Genomic DNA, 8,662 nt, shown 5'->3' on the forward strand with positions numbered 1-8,662 from the left:
CTACAGCAATAGTTCAGTTCTGTATTTCGCTTTGAATAAGAAACAATAACATATGCTGGGACTTGGGAACCACACCCTATCTGTCCACCTCTTCTAAAAAGTCGAACGTCATTCATAACATGAATTCTTTAAATCTCAAATAAACACTAGGGTGATTTCCTGGAGCCTGGGCCCCTGGGTGAGGACAGGAAAGGAAAGGGTAGACTCAGAATGGGAGCAGCCAGGCCCAAATAACAGGACCTGTGAGGACTCTGAAAAGGGCATCATTCCCCCAATACCATACTTGGCCATTTGCTATAGCTGCCTGCAATGAACATCACCTGCCTTGGCGTTTTCTCCTTTCTGGTTACTATGACTCTAATAAACACATACCTGAACAATTCTGCCTGCCTCCATCAGGCTACAGTTATACTCGGGCAAACTGATTAAAACCAAGTTGAAATTCTATTAAAAAGGTCTTCATCGTGACTGCTTCCCAGGAAGCTACCCGCCCAGAACCTTCTGCCCTGCTACCCGCTAGCATTTCGGGTGCATCCATTGCTCCTGAAACATGTCCCTAAACAAACAGTAGCCCATAAATGAATGTGAAATGTTAGCTTCCCCATTATTAGAAAAAATCAAATTACTTAATGTCTAATTATCCCGTTAGATGCGGCAACACATTTGTAAACAGCCACAAAAGAAAACGAAGAATGCTGATGTTTGAAATTCGGTCACGGAAGTTACCAGTGATTTCGTTGATTCCATTTTCCCCGTGTCCCAGCATCAATTGCCAAATTTCTCACTCGCTGGGTGATTGCCAAAGCATAGAAAACCCTAATGAAGAATGTCAGTGGAGTTATTAAGTTATTACCGCTCCCAATAGTCCTTCTCTTCTCTCTTCTGCCTTTCTTTCCTCTATTCCTCAAATAGGGACATTGTCTGCAAATGGGCTAATCATCCTGCCCGGATTTATAATGCCATTAAGACACTGTCAGAGCCAACCTAAATAGCAAAGCCCACAGAAAAGTGAGCTATTAGCAAAGCTCATGGAAGAGCAATGCTGATTGTGATGAATACAATGGAAATGTACTCATTAGAAGGGATTGAGCAGGACATTCAAGGGCTTTGTTGTGTCTTTTTTCTTCTTTAACTCACTTTGATGAGGTAGTAAAGTGAAGGAAGTCAACCCGTCCCCTGCCTCGACCTCCTTGCTGTACTAGCTCATGAGACTTGCTCCGTGTAGAAGTGCCTGTCCGATTAATACCAGTGTGCATCTTCCTTCGGATGTCAGAGAAGTCTACACTCCTGGGTATATCAGCAGCTTCACTGAGATGAAACACCCGCATTAGAATTACACAGAATCCACCTTAACAGTGTAGCCACTATTTCCTGGGAAGGGCCAACACCCCAGAGTGTCGTGCAGCATTTTTTCTAGCCAGAAAGAAATCCATTAGTGGTCACTCAGTGACACTGCTAGCCCAGGGCAGACTCATCTACACTCTGTCTCCATGGGAAATTAACTGATTCTGGTCATTTCATCACCTGGGCTTTTCATGAAATATAATGATCTTTTGTAAGTGCTATATTTTACTCAGTACCAGTCTTTCATTTATTTTTATAGGCAATCACATTCTGCAATATGACACAGTCCATTTGTTTACATATTCAGCATGTGACAGACATTTAGGTTGTTTCTACCTTTTGGCTATAAGGAATAATACCACCGCTATTGGATGTTCACATACAACATTTATATGAAGAGATGTTTTTGTTTCTTTTGGGTAGAAACATGTACTTGGACTCATCAGCCAGTACTGATTAAGATGTTCAAGGCTGGGTCACATGTTCACTGTGAGTTTTACACTTCAAAATCTGACAAACTGCCTTTACAGTAGCTTCGCCAGTTTGCTTCCAATGATAATGTGAAAATAATCTCTTTGCATCATAAATGGCACTTGATATGTACGTTTGACTACAGTCGACCCAGCTATTGTAGACTAGACTCTCACTATCACTTTGATTTGCATTTCCCTAATGACTAATGACATTCAGCATTCTTTTATGGGCTTCTTGAACATTTGTATATTTGTTTTGTAAATACACTTCTTCAAATCCTTCACAAATATTTTTATTTTAAAATCTCATGTACTCGGTGACAGCCATAGATTCCAGAAAAGGAAAGGAGTGAGCATGGCATAGCATAGGACCTGCTGGTGGAAGCACGAGGGTCAGGAGTCAGGCTTGCAACAGGAAGAACATAGCATTATGTCAAGGCTGCGATTGTCCATGAGGAAGAAACAGGTGAGGGAAGATGCAAAGGTTAGTGTGGATAGTTTTTCTGTTTGTTTGTTTTAAAATCTCTCTCTCTCTCTCTCTCTCTCTCTCTCTCTCTCTCTCTCTCTCTCTGTTGTAATAAAGAGCGGCAGGGCTGCGTCCCCGGCACCCGGCCGCCCGCATGGCTAGCTTATGCCCCGAAATAATTACACGGAAACTATATTCTTTTAATCACTGCCTGGCCCATTATTTCCAGCCTCTTATTGGCTAGCTCTTACATATTGATCTAACCCATTTCTAATATTCTGTGTAGCACCATGAGCTGGCTTACCAGGGAAGATCTTAACCTGCATCTGTCTGGAGTGGGAGAATCATGGCGACTCCTGACTCGGCTTCTTTCTCCCAGCATTCTGTTCTGTCTACTCCACCCACCTAAGGGCTGGCCTATCAAATGGGCCTAGGCAGTTTCTTTATTAATTAACCAATGAAAGCAACAGATAGAAAGATGACCCACCTCCATCATTTCCCCTTTTTCTGTTTAAACAAAAAAGAAAGGCGTTCACTTTGACATAGTAAAATTACATATAACAGTTATCAAGCAAGAATTACAGTTACAATATTTATATCTATTTTATCTTTTATCATAACTAAGGAAAACTATAATTATCTATCCATTCTTCAACTCCATCAAAGACTCCAGAAGGATATAATATTACCTAAGTAAACAAGAAATAAGAAACTTCAAACTCTAGAAATGACAGAGACATCTCGCTGCCTGGACAGTCATCCAAAGTTCTTTTGTACCGTTGGGGCACCCATCTTCAGCCTTCAGGCCCATAGTATCCAGCAGACATTTTCATCAAGCAGGAAATTCCAAAGACAGTTCAGTCACTTTTTGCTGTGTCCTGCAGAATGTCTTGCAGACTCTTTTATGAGTCAGGAACCCCGAAAAACCATCTCACCTTTAGGCAAGTTCAGCAGTCCTTTTTTTGTGGGTTCTTTGTGTCCAGTTTATGCAATAGTCCAGGCAAGAACAGTTTCTTGCCCAAGTGGCTATCAAACTCCATAAGGATCCTCTTCGATGCCCATCTTCCTCTTGAAGTAGATTGGTGCTGACAGGAGCAGATGTGTCTCATTGTCATGAAAAGCCCTAAGTTATTAAAACATTAAATGCCATATTCTGCAGTCTTTGAAAGATATGAAGAATGCCTATCTAATTGAAATATATCTCTATATATCTAGAAAATCTAACTAACACGACTACAAGCTTGACTATTATCAATGATTATCCACTAACAACCTATATTTCTTAATTATACGTTACATTTTTAAATGAACTACACAATCACAATACCTTAATCAAGATCAGAGATACGTATACATATAACAAAATTGACCTTAAATCTATACCAATGCAAATTATTCATATCTATATCATATCCCCCTTTAAATGTAAAAGAATATTTATAAACAATATTTGGGAACATGGGCGCAGTTTTTTCTCTCCAAACTGCTTCCTGCTGAATGGGGGCGTCGTTAATTAGGTCTTTCATGGTATAATCTCTGTGCCAGGGTCATCTCAGTTGGCAGTTGAGTGAAGTAATTTTTTGAGGGTGTTCACAGCAACCTTTCAGGAGGGCGTGGTCTATCATACCACATTGGGATAGCCGCAATCCACAGAGTCTCATCCTCTGTGAAAACAAAAGAAGACCCTCTCCAAAGCATCATATCCTTAGACCCATATTCTGAAATCATAATACCCTTGTATCCATTCTGGTTTAGCTTGGCAGCCCATATAATGAAATGTCTCTCTGCACTTAGCTCCTTTACAGTCAAAAATTTTAAAGAAAACACAATAATACAAAGAATCCAGACTCTCTGTGAATTTTCCATTTTTACGTGGCTTATTTTTCTTTATTTCTTTTAATCTATAACTATCTGTACTCTGTCTCTTTAAAGACTTTACCCTTTTTTTAAACCATTAACTTTATTCTCTATATATTTTTCTTCTCTCTCTCAAGCCTACGTACATTCATCCAACAGTGTCTGAATCAGTTCTATTGTGAATCTGTAATTTTTTTACTATCCAGGAGCACTTTGTTTTGTGCTTTTAAATCGCTAACAAAAACAGGTACTGCTTGCTTGCCCCGCCCAGTCCAACATGGCGGAGCCGCTCGTGCCTCTGATCCTTGTACATTGCACCAGTAGCGTGGTGGAGCTGCTTGTGCCTCTGAGCCGCAGCACAAAATGACTTCCTTTTAGGCATACAGTGAGTCTAGTTGCCACCAAACAAATCGTAGCACTACTCCAAATGCTCCATTCAAAAGCTCTGTCTCCGGCAAGAGCCAGACAGAGATTGCAATGGCGGCACAGTCCAGAAAGCCGGCATTTTAAAACAGCCAGTTTTTTCCTGCTGCTGAGTCAGGACAATTTCTTTGCGGCACGCAACCCACAAACAGCAAAAAGCTGTCTTAAATTCTCTCTCTGTCCTTTTTAAGCCCTCTCAGGTTTGACGTGGAGTTCATTATCACGCTGGGCGCCACTCTGTTGTAATAAGAGCGGCAGGGCTGCGTCCCCGGCACCCGGCCGCCCGCATGGCTAGCTTATGCCCCGAAATAATTACACGGAAACTGTATTCTTTTAATCACTGCCTGGCCCATTATTTCCAGCCTCTTATTGGCTAGCTCTTACATATTGATCTAACCCATTTCTAATATTCTGTGTAGCACCATGAGCTGGCTTACCAGGGAAGATCTTAACCTGCATCTGTCTGGAGTGGGAGAATCATGGCGACTCCTGACTCGGCTTCTTTCTCCCAGCATTCTGTTCTGTCTACTCCACCCACCTAAGGGCTGGCCTATCAAATGGGCCTAGGCAGTTTCTTTATTAATTAACCAATGAAAGCAACAGATAGAAAGATGACCCACCTCCATCATCTCTCTCTCTCTCTTTCACACACACACACACACACACACACACACACACACAGTTTTGACCAATCCATCATCCATCCATTCCCCTACCCCCTCGCTTTTCTTTGTCCAAGTTCGTGTGCTCTTTTTACTTAAAACTCCCTGAATCAGGCTTTGGGAGATAGGCATATTCAGGAAGTATGGCTTGTATACAGCCATTTCCATCTTAGCTACAATTCCATCAACTCAAAAGGGGAAGGAAGACTTTGATGGACCTCAAGGTCAAACTGTATATCTAATCCATTCTCCACAAACACTTTCAAACCTTTTAAAGCAACAGCTTTATAACTATCTATTAATTATTGTCTTAGTACATTAACACATACACAACCAAGAGGAGGAGGGAGTAAGCGGAGTCAAGGAGACACCACGTAGCTGCTGGAGAAGAAAAGCACATGGTACCGGTAAACCACAAACCTCATGGTAAAATATAAAGTAATAGAAATGTGTTAATTTAAGATATAAGAGCTAGCTAGAAATATGCTAAAGCCATTGGTCAAACAGTATTACAATTAATATAGTTTCTGTGTGATTATTTCAGGTCTGGGCTGCTGGGAAATGAACAAGCAGTCTCCGTCTACACACAAACATGAATATACACACATACACACAAAGTTTCTTTCTAAAATTGCTAACAGCAACAACATGCCCCAAGTTTGAATGTTTACTTTCTTTGTCACCATTCATTTAACAACTCATTAGTGTGGAACATTTTGAGTAGACATCCAAACAGTCAACATGCATATGAAGAAACTGTTATCAGTCTCACTAATTATCATCAATTTGCAAATGAATAGTCAATGGTAGATCCCATCACACTCATTGGAACGACTATTGTCAGTAAGAGTAGAGATAATAAGTTTGGGTAAGGATGTGAAAGACTTGAATCCTTCTGCACTATAACCTAAGGGTATCAATCATAATAGTCATTGTGGAAAACACTAAGATATTTCTTTGGCAAAATAAAAATAAAGCTATCACCACACAACCCATCTGGATATGCATCAAAAAGAAATTAAAGCATAATATTCTAGAGACATCTGCACCTCCTTGTTCCATAAAACATTACTCACGAACAGCATGTTTCAGAGTCAATATAAACATCCAAGAGATGAGTGGGTAAAGATAATGTGATACACACAACATACAAGAATCAACACACACACACTATGGAATTCTGTGGAGCCTTGAGAAAGAAGTCAATTGCATCACCTGCAGTAACACAGATAGACTTTTGGACATTATATTAAGTAAAATAAGCCAGATACAAAAATACTAATTCCTTCTGTTCTGCCTCATCTGGGGAATGTAAACAAACCAAATCAAAACCAAATGAACAAGCAAACAAACAAAAACCAAAAAAAAAAAAAAAACAGGGAAGAGATGGTGGTTACCAAGGACAAGGACAGGGTATAACATTGGGTGAATATTGGTTAAAGACAGAAATTTCTAGAAGCTCGTGAAAGAATCCATCATCTTTATTACATTTTCATTTATGGCATTTTTATTATGTTCTTCCTTTTATGTCTATGTTCAGATAACTTGCCTTACCTTGCTTGTGTTCTTTTTTTAGAGTATCTGAAATGCCAGCTCTGGTTGTTGAAAAGTCCCCATCTCGATAATCTGACTCTGCTGAATAGAAAAGATGGCCTCACCTGTTGTCATACTATTGCTTTCCCTTGATTTTTTTTTGCATACGTCATCAACTGTAGCTGACATTTAGTTTCATTTAGGACAATGGAGACTGCCGTTTTCCCAGCTGGAACAAAGCAAGCCTTTATTTTTAAAGTCAAGCAGGATGGATTTGCTGAGGCTCTCATCAACATGAAGATACCACAGACTGCATTCTTCTAGCTTGGTTTTGCATTTAGAATAAGAGCTGACATAGTCTGAGATTCCCCTTTTGTTATTTCCCAGTATGTTACAGCCTTAGTGGAGGGTCATCCTCTGGCTCTCCCTCCTAAGGGATCATTCTCAACACTGCTTCACCACTGATTTGATGTTAATTATAACTTCACATGCAAACCATTAATATGGAAAAGGAGCAATATGGTTCTGAATTTTCTGATTCAACTTTACTCTTAGGAAGTGCTCTGTCCCCGGGCCCATAGGCTTCCTCCTGGACCAGATGTTTATGTTTAGCTTTGTTTCTTGGCACAAATTACCACCTCGGGTTAAAGACTTTTTCTTCTGTTGTCCTTCACCAGCAGCAAAGAGCGTGTGTCCTTTTAGAGCATGGTTCTACAAATCATAAATAATCTAACTTAACTAGAAGTCCATTATGATCACATGTGTGATCTCACACATTCCTACTAAGAATAAAAATACCACCCTCCTAACTTAGTGTTCTAAAGAATCTGTAATGGTTCGTTAAGGGGACAATTCTGTCTCAAAGAAGCTGGACGCTCCTGTCCGATGTTATCAGGGATCCTTTTTAAAAACAGTCCTAAGAGGCCAACATGTGGCTTTGGAGGTGGGAATAAATTCCCTGTGTACCTGTGTCTCCTAGGAATTCCACTTGGCAGTCTGCATCAGTATCCGTTAAACTTTCTTCCCTATTTTTATCTGTGTGGTTCTACAGGTGGAACCTGCAGTGTTAAGCATACTAGACAAGCACATTGCCACGGAGCTATATCTCCTGTCCTCCTTTGGCATTATATTTTGCAGCAGGATCTCACTATGTTACCAAAGCCAGCCTTGGACTTGTGAACCTTTGCGTCAGCCCTGTGGGTAACTAGGATTACAGGTCTGTAACAGCGGGTTCAGACACGATTTCTTAAAAGAAAGGTTAGTACGATTCTTCTTCCCATTGCTTTATGGACCTGCCCCAGGTACGGTGACACTAGAATGCCAGCTCTCTTTGCAGGTACCCACTTATCTTGGATTTAGGTTGAGACATTTTCATCATGTTCTCTATAAATGGTTCGAGAAAACATGAGAGAGAATTTGCTGACTGTCTTGTGTCCCTGTTGTCACTGTTTTGAAAGGAAAAGGTGATTTTCTTTTCAGCTTCCCATCCTAAACAGAAGCAGGAGTTCTGTGATGTATGGAAATTACTATAAGGTTTCAGTGTAGAAAGCAGCATGACCAGAATATGAATGTCACGACACCGGGCTACTAGATTTTCAGTAGTCCGCAGGTAAATTGACTGATAAGTAGATTAAGGTTACAGCAAGGGGGAAGTGGAAACAAATGGACTCAAACCACAGGCGGGAGCAACCATTCATGTATTCGACTTCATACTGAATGTTGGAGAGGAACGCTTCGGATCAGCTTGCTGACTGAGTTCCGTGGTGCGGGCTCCACAAATATTCCCTTCTCAGTTTCAGAAGCTAGACGGTTCGGATGCATCCAGGCAGCTAGGTTCTTTTTCTTTGCTAGTTAAAAAAACTAAAAGAGGGGAAACCGTCTCAGAGAAAAGTGAATGCGAGGTG

Source organism: Chionomys nivalis, chromosome 1 (genome assembly GCF_950005125.1).
Source record: "Chionomys nivalis chromosome 1, mChiNiv1.1, whole genome shotgun sequence".
Lineage (NCBI taxonomy): Eukaryota > Metazoa > Chordata > Mammalia > Rodentia > Cricetidae > Chionomys > Chionomys nivalis.